The 13,318-nt window shown below is 50.3% G+C and overlaps 1 protein-coding gene across 1 annotated transcript in view; it reads right to left on the reverse strand.

The window, feature by feature from the left end:
* Window positions 1-13,318, reverse strand: part of KYNU (kynureninase) — a 1,315,291-nt gene that overhangs the window by 764,073 nt on the left and 537,900 nt on the right. The window lies entirely within an intron of this gene.

The raw sequence follows: 13,318 nt of genomic DNA on the forward strand, positions 1-13,318 counted from the left end.
GTAATCTCCTATGCGAGCAAAACTTTATCCTCTGTGGAGGAAAAATTCAACGATTGTGAGAAGGCACTCCTGGCAACGGTGTGGGCATTGAAGAATTACCGCCCGTTTATCCAGGGGGAACACATCATAGTGGAGACTCCACACCAGCCTCTGCAATATCTCCAAAGTGACAGAATCCGGGCCGGAAATGTGAGTAATTCCCGAATTACTTCCTGGATTCTGTCAATGCAAGGCTTTCCTGTGGAGGTCAGATATGGCCAAAACAAGAAGAGTCCCCTCGCGCAAGGTCTGGCTGACTTGCATGATTGTGCCAGAGAAAACTGTCTCGAGGACGAAAGTCTGAAAATCAAGGACAACATGGAGGCATACCTTAATTCCCCACACAAAGTCTTTGAAGAAGACAAGTGTGAGGGAATGCCCACTGTGTATGTGGATGGATGCTCTTACCATGTTGACAACAACGGGGAGAAAGAACTGGTGGCCGGCGTAGGGAATGCATGGGTGAATGAGTCCCCAGAACCCTCCGCTGGATACAAAATTGGTCCCCGAAGTAGTCAGGTGGCAGAATTGATGGCTGTGCATCAGGCCATCCTCACTGCTGTCCAGCATCAACTCCACGAACTGGTCATAATCACAGATTCGGATTATGTACGGAACGGGTTCGTGGAGCACCTGGTTAATTGGAAAACCAGAGGCATGTTATGTGCTAACAACAAACCCTTGAAACATGGGAAGTTGATCCAAAACATTGATGATCTGGTCACATCGAATGGGATGACCATCTACTGGAAAAAGATCAAGGGTCATTCCAAAGTAGAGGGACCAGACAAAACTGGAAATGACTTAGCTGATCAGCTGGCCAAAACCGGGGCCATCCAAGGGGATCTAATTGAGATTGAGTCCCTGTTGGGGGAAATCCAGGTCACTGCTATCACTAGGTCCCAGACAAATGCTCACAACGACCTTTCAATTGCACAATGGAGTAAGGAGACCCCTGATGATGATTTGATTACTGCTCAGAAGGGGGATCCAATTATTGGTAAATTTTACCAGCACCTTGAGGACCCTGAGAACTTTCCCCTGACGGATACCGATTACATTGGGAAAGAGGACCTAAGAGTGTTGATGAAATGTCCAAAAATGTTCCGGATCCAAGACGGTTTGTTGGTAAGGAAATCCAAAGCTGGCCACGATCAGTGGGTGGTTCCTACCTCATTCCGAAGCCTGATGTTAAGTCATGCCCATGATGCGGCCACCGCCGGTCATAGGGGGTTTCACACAACATTAGAAATCTTAAGAGAGGTTGCATACTGGCCACACATGGGGCAGGACCTCGACCAATACTTGAAGGGGTGTCTTGTGTGTGCACAATTTCAGCCATCATCCCTCACGCACCGCGCGCCTCTCCAAAAGAGGGGGATGACACTGCCATGGTCAGATTTACAAATCGACTTTGTAGGCCCTGTGATTCGCTCGGCTAGGGGGAATAAGTACATGTTGACTGTGACATGCATGTTTACCAAGTGGGTGGAATGTCTCCCAGCCCCAAATTGCAAGGCAGAAACTGCAGCTGCCTTGATGATTAACCACATCTTTTCCCGTTTTGGTCTACCTCAAAGGATTGAGTCAGACAGAGGTAGCCACTTCACCAGTGAAGTAATGACAAAGATGTGGGAGATACTGGGGGTCAAAAGGAAGTTGCATATTGCTTATCGGCCAGCTTCTTCTGGGGCAGTAGAGAGATATAACCGAACCATTGTGAGCATATTAAAGAAGTTTGTGGCAGATTCTGGGCCAAGTTGGGATATCCGATTACCTCTGGTCCTAATGGCCATCAGATCTACCCCTTCATCTGCAACCAAAATGTCACCATTTGAGTTGATGACTGGGCGCAAGATGGTGCTTCCTCAGCATTTGCTCTATAGGACCCAAGAGCAGACACTGATAAATGCCTCCACTACTCATGAGTATGTAGAGAATTTAAGGAAACACCTCCAACATGCTTTTGCTTATGCTCAGCGGAATCTAGAAAGATCAGCTGATAGCATGAAGACCCATTATGACCTGAAAACTTCCAGGAAGGAATATCAGGTGGGAGACCGGGTCTATCTATACAACTTCCAAAGAAACCAGGCCAAGCAGTGCAAATTTTTGCCTACATGGAAGGGACCCTTTGAGATCATCGACAAGATCTCCCCTGTGGCCTACAAAATCCACATCCCCAAAGGCGGTTCGGCAGAGGGGGAAGACAAGTGGGTCCACATAAACCAGTTGAAATGTTGCCATCCCAGGCACACTCTGCAACAACTGGAGGAATCCTCTGGAATCCTAGCGGGTACTGTATCAGACTAATTCAGTTCCAATCATAAAACATACCACATCTAGTCTCTAACATACTGTGATTTGTATGAAACTGTCTCTTAGTCATACTGTTTTTATTAAAATAAGAATGTAATGTTTCATTATGATGAAATGCATATGCTGCCCCACTATCTCAACAGTGGTGGAAAAACGTCTATGAGTAGGTATTGCCGCTCTTCCTTTGTCGTCCTAGGAGAAAGAAGACCTTGAGAATGACCAAGAAGGACGATCCGGAGACCGGGAACGAAGATCCAATGGGCCCAGTGGACCGCCCAATATTCCCATCAGGACCAGCGAGGAGAACCGATCGATCAGTACCGGATGGAGAAGAAGATGCTGAACTATGCCATCTAGAGAAGAGGAAGAAGATTATGCGGACAGACCGGTGCGTGGGTCAAAACCCTTGGGCACGCGACTCCCCATCGACTCAAATTCAAAGTGCAGTCGCGTGGGGGGGCTTGTTGGGTGTCCTGACCCACGTTTAAGCTATCATGCCACAACATTTGGTGCTGTGGGCTTAGAAAATTCAAGATGGCGGAAAACCCACATGTGCGCCGAAATCCAGGAAAGCTGTGCAGTTTGTGCGCACACCGAAATGGTTGCCTCACTTGCCACCCACCAGTGCGAGAATGAAAGGCCGGGTTGCCATGAGGGAAATGGGTTGCCAAAGGAAAAACAGTAGCGCCGGTTAGCTTTAAAGCGCTTTAAAACCACCATTGGACTACCCGCACAGTAGTCTGAAACCATTGGGAATGGCAATGCTGATTGCCAAATGCAACCTAGAATTGTGGGGAATTCATTCTTAAATCCCAAAAATGGGTGCAGTACCAGTACTCACCACTATCCAAAAGCCGGCAATTTAAAACAACACCAGATTTTACTTTTTTGTGTAAAAATGAATGAACCCAAAGCAGGCCAAAGAAAGACTTACTGAGAGGTGGATACAATGTAAAGTGATATTCTGAAGTGACTTGAAGGTTTATAACAAGACTGGCTGAGCTGTGGAATGCAGCAGTTTAAGTTGCACTGGATTTAAAGACACTAAAATCGAAAATGTTTAGATTAAATGAGTGACCTATGTTTGGTGTCACATGCCTTTGTAACTGTTGAAATGTCATAGTTTTGCACTTAGAATCAGCATTCTAGCTGCATGTGTAAAATTGCAAGTTAATTTAAAAAGCAACAAAAAAAAAACATGACAGTTAGCTGAAAGTCTGGCTTAAGGAACTTGATTTGCTTGACAGCTACCCCCATCAGGAGTGAAACTTAAGTCACAACTGTGTTCCCAGGCTATCTGCCTTTTGCTGGCAACACTAAGGATATGCCATCTATCTGATAATTGAATTACCTGTGCTCTACAGGAGCTCTGAACAAAGCCTGTCTTGACTCAGGCAAAGGTTTTATTACAGCAGTCGTAAAAAGTGGCTTCCTCCTGAAACACAGGGGAGGGGCACTGCCTGTGAGAGCAAGCTGGCTTGGCAGAACTGGATAAACCAGTATTTCTACCTTGTGCTGAGAGGAAACCACACCCCTTTGGAGCCAGAACATAACTTTAAAAAGATGGATCATTCATAGAGCGGACATGTGAAAATTTTATAAATGATACCATAATTCTTGTGATTTTTCTGCCCACAGTTTAAGAGGTTTTTAGAACCGGTGGTATGTTCAGGGGGGTTTTAGCGGAAAAGTGGATATTACTCTAAATGTATGCATGTTAAAAATCTGAAACTTCATCAGTTAATGTCCATACTCCCTGCGCACATGTATGTAAAGTTGGGTCAATGTCAGAAATTGAAAAATCAGTTAAAAAGTCAATTATGTGCCATTTCTGAATGCAAGCTCTTAGAAACAGCAGATTTGGACAGAGACCTGGCTAAATTCAGCCACACCATGTATATGTAATTTCAAGCAACTGTGTAACTGTGAAATATGTCTTTTGTTATCAAATATAGAATATGTGCAATCTGACAGAGGAGTGTCCTATCTGCAAGCCATAAAATGACATCCCTCTGACTCACAGTTCATTCCCCAATCAAATGAGAAATGGAAGTTTGACCAATTAGAAGCTGAGAGAGAGGTAGGGTCAGTGATGCTAGAACACACCCACATTCTAAACACATAAAAGCAGACAGACAGGACAGATAGGGACTTTCAAATCCATCTGCCGCTGGAAGCTCTGCCGGAAAAATCCATACTTTACCTCCATCAAACCTCCAGAGAGCCAAACTAGAGACTTCAATCTATCCAGAACTAGAGACCCAGACCAGAGATCCAGAAAGAGAGAGACCCAGATCACTGTGAAGTGCAGAGACCAGAGGCGAGTCTAAAACCTGACCAGATCCGTGATGAGGCCCATTTCACTCAAGAATATAGTGTGAGCACCTAGAAAACTGTGCAGAACCAATCTCCTAGTTAAAATAATATAATTCAATCCTATTTTAATCTAAGTAGAACTGTCTCCTAACTGTCACCTGCCATTTGCAAAGCTGTCACTTGTCATTTTCTAGTTGCAAGCTGCACGTGTCATTTTGAGCTTTTAAAATTTCAAATCTGAAAAACGACCTTCACAAAATCGCTCATATCTCCGCAACCGTTTGTGCTAGAGACTTGCAATAACTTTCATCTGAAAGGTTGGAATCGTGGCTTTCCTACGAACCTAGAACCGCATTCCTACCCCCTATAGTTTTACCGCAATCGCGGAACACGCATTCGCAAATTTTACCGCGATTTGCAAATTTCTTCACATGTAAAAACTGCTGCTGCTTGCCTTCCATTTGCCAGAAATTCGTTTAACCTGCTAACTATCCCTGCCTCATTGCTAGTGTGAGCCTGGACTAATATTAACTAGATACCACTCACCCTGAACCTCTGAAAGGGAATTAAAAGCATTTCCAGCATATTTCTCATCCATTGCTAGCACATATCAAAGCATTTTGCCTGTGTTTTCAAAACTCCTATCTGTTTTCTGTAGTGTAAGCTTGCTGGGGTGAACTGATTTACATTGATTGCATTTCTGAGAACTGTGTGTTTTCCTTCCATTTCCTTGCCTTGCATCAAGGGGGGGAGGGGATTGCCAGAGAAAAGTGATTACATTGTTTTGTTGAAATCATATTGAGTATTTTCTATACTGCATTTCATTCATTCAACCTTGCATTTCCTTGAACCCTATAAAGCATTCTCTACCACATTATACTTCTGTACCTATTTACCAGTGTGCTACCTTATCCATTTCATCCCAACTCCTTATTGATTATAGAGAAGCGTGTTAGTGCCAGATTCTCCGTTGTTGATCTTTATCATATCAGATTAAGTGTGCTATTCAATTATTAATTTATTATAAAGTGTGATATATATATATTTTAAATTATCAAATAAACCTTGAAACTTGCAAAACAGAACTACTTCTTGGCTCAGTGGGGTCAGGGGGATTCCAAGAGAGGGGTGTTATATAGGGGTAGTCATCCAGAACGCATGAACTGGACATAAAGATATATCAATAAGGGTTTTCATTCAGTATTCTAGACTAGGCGTTAACTTAGCTGTAGTGCTGAATTGAATCCTCTTACAGGCTGCAGGGGCAGCTTCAGCTCCATCCACCCCAGCCCTCACACACTCAGCCAGGACATTGTCGGTCCTAGTCCATGCTGCTGACATTCCCCCTGACACCATCACACTAGAGCCAATGCCTGCACCAACTCCCATGCTGAGTGTGCAATCCCACACTCCTGATACAGAGTCCACCAGGGCTCCTGCCCCTAGTGTCCAGAGCGGCGCAGGACACTCAGGATCACCACCACCTTCCAAGCGGAAGAGGAAGAGTGCTCGTCCGGCACAGGCTGATGCCCCAGACACGGCTACACAGTCCGGCCCGTCCAGGAAGCCCAGCTTCACGGATGACGAACTGAATGCACTTGTCGAGTATGTGTCCGGACATGACAACGAGATGGTCATTGTTGCAGGATCCAAGACCACACCTGCACAACGCCAGGCACACTGGCAGACCGTTGCGGACATCGTAAGTGCCCTTGGAATCGTGAGGCGCACAGCCAATGATTGCTATAAGTGCTGGAATGACCTAAAGCGCAGGGCAAAGAGTAAGCTGGCCTCAAGTCATGCCGCAACTCTAGTGACTGGAGGTGGGTCTCCAGTAGTAGACATGGAACTCACTCCACATGAGTCAGTCTCTGGGACCTACGTCACGGAGGAACAGATCCAAGGCGTGGGAGATCTGGCTGATTACGAGGCATTGTCCGGTGAGTGCACATGCATGTGTGTGTCATCCATGTGCATGGTGTGTGTGTGAGGGCTTCGTGAGAGTGTGTGCGCCTGAGTCGTATGGGTCAGCCATGTGCTTCATGCAATACTTCCTGCGCAGCTGCATTTGGCCATAGCAGTATCCCTTCTGCCAACAGTAGACATCTAGCCCAACTGCACGCCAGTTGCCCTTGAAGTGTCACCTTGCCACGACATAGTTGCTTATTTTTCACTGTTCATTCAGTCAGATTGTTTGCATTCCCCCACTTTTACTAGCCATGTCGCTGTCCACTAGTCACATGTCTGACATGGCTATGGTAAAGTGGAGTGACTTTGTTACCTGGATATCATTTGTACACACATGTCCCTGTGCAATTGGACCATTTCAGACTGGCAGCTCCAGGTGAAAAATCTGACCTGTTAGAATTAGAAAAGCAATTACATGCGGGAACTGGACTGAATGAATAGGTGCTGCCCTCCTCTCCATCTTCACTCAATAGCAATGGTACATGCCATCTGTGCGATGGCATGTGTGTTTCACCTGGCAATCACCTGGCCAAATGTGTTCATCTTCCATCTTGGTGTCATCAGTGTGTGCCATTTGCCTGCACTTCATACGCAGTGAGGGTGCATGCATGGGAGGGTTTTAGTCATGTGGGACATGTGTCAATCAAGTACTGGTTCTCTTGCTTCTCAGCCCTCATTGTGTGCCATGGTGCTAATGCCTGTTTCCATTTCTTTGTTTTCATGTCTTTGCAGGGGAAGACGCACCTGATACTGCTGGGGTTGTGGAGATGGTGCAGACCCAGGAGGGATCCGAGGGCTGACCAACCACCAGTGAGGGACGTGGTGTGGTGGTGGGGGAGAACCCACAACTGCTGCAGGTCGTGCTCTCAAGGGGTGTCTCTGGCTGCACCTCCCCCGAGCTGTACTCAGGTGTTGATTCGGATGAGACCTACGTGCCGTCGCAGGTGAGTGTTCCAGGGAGGGATTCTGTTCTGTCTCACCCACCTGCACCAGGGTCAGAACCCTCCATGGGGATGTCAGTGTTGGCAGCTACGCCTTTGGTGGTTACGGATGCAGGGTCACACTCCGCGACATCTGATCTTGTTCCTGGGCCAGCAGATCAGAGGGGGAATGCAGTCCTGCAGCCACAGGCAGTGCCGGCACAGCAAGGCGCAGTTCGCCTTGCCCCAGACAGGTGTGGTGCCCGCCGACGTGGTGGCCGTACGCCACCTGGCAATACCGCATGGGAGCAATCCATTTACGGTATGGCAAGCCAACAGGCTGCATCATCCGAGATGATGGCTCAGGCCATAGATAGGGTGGCCACTTCCATTTTCCCCCCAGAAAGGCTGATGGAGCGACTAGAGCAGGCAACCGACTCCATCTGCCAGTCACACAGGGAGGACATGTTGGGGTCCAACAGGGACAGGCGGGCGGCACTGGCGACTCTGCAGGAGGCCATCTCCATTGAGTCCCAGGGCCACAGGGAAGCCCTGAGGCAGGAGCTCCTTCACCTCAGGACGACTCTTGTTGAGCTTGAGGCTTCAACATACCAAAGGACAGAACAACAGCTGGAGCGTCTCACCCGTACACTCTCAGCTGAGATGCAGGCAACGAGGGCGGAGGTCCGGGCATCCCGTGAGTTGTTGCATGGGGACCTCCGCACACTCATCCTCCAGAACCAGACCTACCACACCCGCATGCTTGTAGCCATGGAGGAGCAGACTAGGGCCTTGCGTGGTCTGCCTCCCATAGTGCAACCACCTCCGGATGCAGCTGCACAGGGTGATAATAGCGACAACAGTGATACTCCCACAATAGGGTAGCCGTGTGGACCATGAGCCCATGGAGGTGTTTTATTTTCCCAGGATCCACGCAGGTGGGTTCTGGTGTGCATCCTGTCCTCGGACCTCCTGGGTGGCCTCCCCAACCCCCCCGGGCCCATCAATGGCCATTTTTGATTGTTTCTTATTTTTATTTTTATTTTTATTTATTTTATTCCCTATTTTTTTGGGACGATTTGTTGGCTTCCGTGGTTCCTGTGGGTATACGCTGCATTGTGGCTGGGCACATGCAGGCTTGTAATGTATTTGGTTCAGATGCTTGGGTTTGAGTCACACACACCCCTCCTGCTTCCCGTTTCCATGGGCTTGCAAAGGGTGTGCCCAAGTGACAGTGAATTACACAGTGACGTTGGACTCCCATGAGCTGTGTGGGCAGTCTGTGGTCAATACTGTGTATACATTCCTAGTGCATATTGCTGTTGTGTTGTACACTGCATGTTGCATTGATGTGTAACTCATCTTCTGTGTCTACCTCCCAATTTGCAGGTCCCTTCCTCATGTCTACACAAGGACCTCTAGTCTGGAGATGGGGTCCATGTTGGCAGCAGTGCACCTACAAATCTACATGGCGCCAACACTGCACAGTTGGTAGTGGTGGGAGTGCAGGCATTTCCAGGTGGTGAGACTACTAATATGTAACATGTGTGATGTCATGTTAATGGTAGTACGTGCTCAAGTATGTTGTTGGTCCGGCATTGCTGTGAGCATTTCAGGTGTTGCAGGTTTCTAATAGTGACACTGTCCATAGTGACACTAGTGTCATGTTGTGGGGATTACTCTGTTTACCTGCAAATAGCATGACATGGCACGGTGTGTCGTGTGGCGGTGCTGGGGTTGGGTTGGCTGACATGGCACTGTCCTCTTGTTGCATTTTGCAAGTGGGTATTCTTTTTAGCTGCTTGAATGTGTAACTCCACAAAAATGCATTGGTGGTGTCTGTGTGGGTAGGGATGCACACATTGTGACACTTCCAGGTGAACAATCTCAGGCTGATATGGTATTCACGGTTCATTCTCCAGACATTCTGGATCAGTGTCAGGTTGAGTCATCATTGATTGTCAGATGGAATGTGCCAGGGCAGTGTGCACTCCACAGGGGTGTGATTCCTATGTGAAGTAATTAGCCACTAGCTGTGTACGGGCTGCCTCCCCCCGTGCCCTTTCCCCTCCCATGCGCAGCAGCTGTGCATGTGGTTGGGGATGTGGGGCCACCACCATGTCCACGGCCAGGCCCCGGCGTGTTGCAACGTTGTGCAGGACACATGCTGCCACTATGATCCTGCACACTACTGGGGGAGCGTATAACAGCTGGCCGCCAGAACGGTCAAGGGAGCGAAAGCGTGACTTTAGCACTCCGAATGTGCGCTCCACTATGCCCCGGGTCGTAATGTGGGCTGTGTTATATCTTACCTCGGGTGGCGTGGTGGGGTTCCGAATTGGCGTCATCATGTGGGGGCTGAGAGGGTAGGCACTGTCCCCTGTGGAGGTGGTGATTGGTATCATTGGTGGGGTTGTGACCTTGCTCAGTATCCAACATGCATGCATGTGCAGTGGCATACATACTCACCAAGCAGCCATGTATCGCCATGCCGCCCAGCTTCTAGGTCCCGGCTTAGGATGGACATTCGGTAAATGAAGCTGTCGTGGGTGGACCCGGGATAGTTGGCATATACTGAGGTGATGATTCCCTTGGCATTACATGCTACCTGCACGTTGATGGAATGCCAGTGCTTGCGGTTCCTATAGATGTGCTCAGATGCCCTGGGGGGACGGAGAGCCACATGGGTGCAGTCGATGGCACCTAGCACTTTGGGGAATCGTGCCACACCGTAAAAATCCAGGGCGGCAGCATGCCTTTCTGCAGGTGTTCTGGGCAGGTATATGTGCCTGTGGACTGATGGGCGTGCAGTGATGATGTTCAAGACCTGGTGTAGGCAGCGTGACTGGGTGGCCTGTGACACCCCACCCACTATGGCACTTGTCCGCTGAAATGATCCAGTGGCTAAGAAGTGCAGTACATTGAGGACCTTCTCCAGGGGGCTGAGTGCTTGGGAGCACAGGGTGGGTGATGTGAGGTCATCCTCCCACTCACTCACCAGGTCCAGTATTATGTGTGGTGGAAACCTGTACCTCCCATACACCTGGTCATCAGGCATCCCGAAAAGGCTGGTTCTGGGTGTGAATATTCTGGCCCTGACTATCCTCCTCCTCCTCCTTTGGTAGCCCACTGCCACTGCTGCTAGGAACGGTATGTTCATCCTGGCGTCTGAGCTTGTTATTGTTAAAGTGCGCAAATGTATGCTTTGCGCATGTTCTAGGCGAGCGTGTGACCCGCGCACCCCTGGAATCCAGTTCCCAGTCCAATAGCGTGTGGAAATTCCCACGCACCACGGGATACAGGTGCGCTGACGTACTTGCGTGTGTAAGTGCCCGCGCACCCATGAAATACACGTACATAGGCCAATCGCGTGTACGCGCACTTTTGTCCAATTACACGCTGACGTGCAGTATTTCCACGTGTGCTCCATCATCACGTGCTGAGTGGGGAACACCCGTGCGGGTCACGTCACAGACGCGCTTACGCGCTGAGGGACTCTGGTCCAATAGAATCGCGTATGCATGCTGACGCGCTTACGCCTTTCCTCGGATTTCACGCTGACGTGCAGGATTTTCACGTGCCAAATCACTCCGTATCAAGCTGGCCACGCGAAAACACACGGAAGACCATGCTCCTGCCCAGAAGGCCGAGTTACTGCCCCCCAGTGCCCCGAGCAGCCTCCCACGTGCCATCTGCTGCTGCCTGCCTGCCTGCCTGCTGCCACCGTGCCCTGCCATTTGGTGCCTGCACATCAGCCATCTGCAGGGGTCCAGTTGCTGTGTCCACCCCTGCTGGAACTGAAGACTCCTGACTGGGATTAGATCGCTCCACAGCCCAGCCCCAGGACCCAGTTGCCCACCCACACCTGCCTCTGGGGTTGCCATGTCGGGCACTTCCACATCTGGCACCAGTGGCAACCCCAGGCCAGAGGGGCAGAGGGGCACCAGCTTCACTGCCACCGAAGTTGGTGTCCTGGTGGAGCATGTCCTGGGGCAGTATGATGCCCTCTTTGGATCGTCCCGCGCCAGCAAGGAAGGACGGGAGAGGATCTGGGCCGACTGTGTGGTTGCCATCAACGCGGAGGGGGTGGCAACCCGCAACGTCCTGAAGATCAAGAAGCGCTGGGAGGACTTGAGGTCCAGGACCCTTGTGAAGGCCCGGCACCTCGTGGAGGGGGTCCGGGGCCGCATGAGTTCCATCCAGATGAGGGTCCTGGAACGCGTACGCCCAGCGCTCCACGCCCAGATCCTTGAGAGGGAGGCCCGTCTGGAGTTGAGCGGTAAGTGTCCAAGCATTACTGTGTGAGACAGGGCATGTTGCGGTGTGCTGGTTCTATGATACTTGCCTGTATGTGTGCCATAGGCCATGTATGCATGTATGTGTGCAGGGACATCATAGTAATGCTTGTGCGACCAGTGATGTGTGACCCACATGGTTGTTGCATGTGTTCAAATGCCGCATGGGGAGCCCTATGCAGATTTTGAACATGAGAGCATGCCAGTCTCTGTACCTGGACATGGGTGGGGGTGAGGGATGGGTGCTGATGCCAGGTACATATATGGTAGCCATGTCTGTGTGCCTGACCTGCGTGTCTGTGACTTGTGCATGCCATGGATGCATGACACATGTGTGTGACAATGCACAGATTCAGTGAAGCAGCCAAATTACCCTTGTATCCGCTGTGTTTGGTGTGTTTTGGGCCAGATGGATGTGACTGAGGTGAAGTGTGTGCATGTGATAGGCATGAGCCATGATGCATGTGAGTTACATATCATTGAATGTTTCAAGAGTCTATTGGACATGTCCATGGCATGCACCATGCCTGTTACTGTGTGTGTTTTGCCTGGACTGACCCATGTGTTGTGGAGGGACATGATGGAAGTGTACTTTGACAGTGGTGCTCATCTGCTATTGCTTCCTGTCTAGGGGACCATTGTACAGTACCCTGATGCTTGTGTTCTTTGTCTCCCTCTACGCAGCGGCTAGTGAAGAAGAGGGCGGAGACGGCGCTGTGGAGCAAGGCGGCGGGGATGCCCCCACGGCTGCAGCGGAAGGGGTGGGTGAGCCCCCACAGGGGCCTGCTATGGTGGGAGACGGTGAGGAGCCATCCAGGTTGGTGGTTTGCACAGAGGAGGAGGAGGCTGCCACTGGGGCACACATGGGGCCTGGTGGGGGCATCCCTGCTGGTGCAAGTGGTGCAGTCCAGGGCCAGGGGCAGGAGGCAGCACAGGTCACCGTGGAGGGGCCTGTGCATGTCGCTGTCCCTGACCCTGTGAGTGCACCACCATGCACCAGCAGGGATGCCCCGTCCCAGGCCCGTCCGCAGGTAGAGGGGATGTCCATGTCACCTGACTCCCCTCCACCTGCGGACGTGGGAACACCTGGCCGTGTGGAGAAGGTCCTGATTGGGGTCGCAATGCGCACGGCTGTGATTCGTGATGCCGTGCATGCTTCCCGGGAGGAGCACGCACGTCATCACTAAGTGCACTGTGCCGACGTGGCCCAATTTGGATCGGCCATGTTCGGGGGTTTGCTGCATGTGTTGGCCAATCTGGCGGCCCTCTCCTCCTCTGTGCAGGCTATACACCAGTCGTTCTCCTTGCCGTCTTCCAGCCCAGATGACACCAGGGCCCCCTGTGGACCTGCCCCGACCAATGCAGCCAGCTCGGTGGGGATCCCATCCCTGCCACAGTTGGGAGTCGGAGGTCCAGCAGGGGTGGACAACACAGCAACTGGACCTCAGCAGATGGAAGATG

The sequence above is a fragment of the Ambystoma mexicanum genome, chromosome 9, assembly GCF_040938575.1.
Source record: "Ambystoma mexicanum isolate Mex_15411 chromosome 9, UKY_AmexF1_1, whole genome shotgun sequence".
NCBI classification, from domain to species: Eukaryota; Metazoa; Chordata; class Amphibia; order Caudata; family Ambystomatidae; genus Ambystoma; species Ambystoma mexicanum.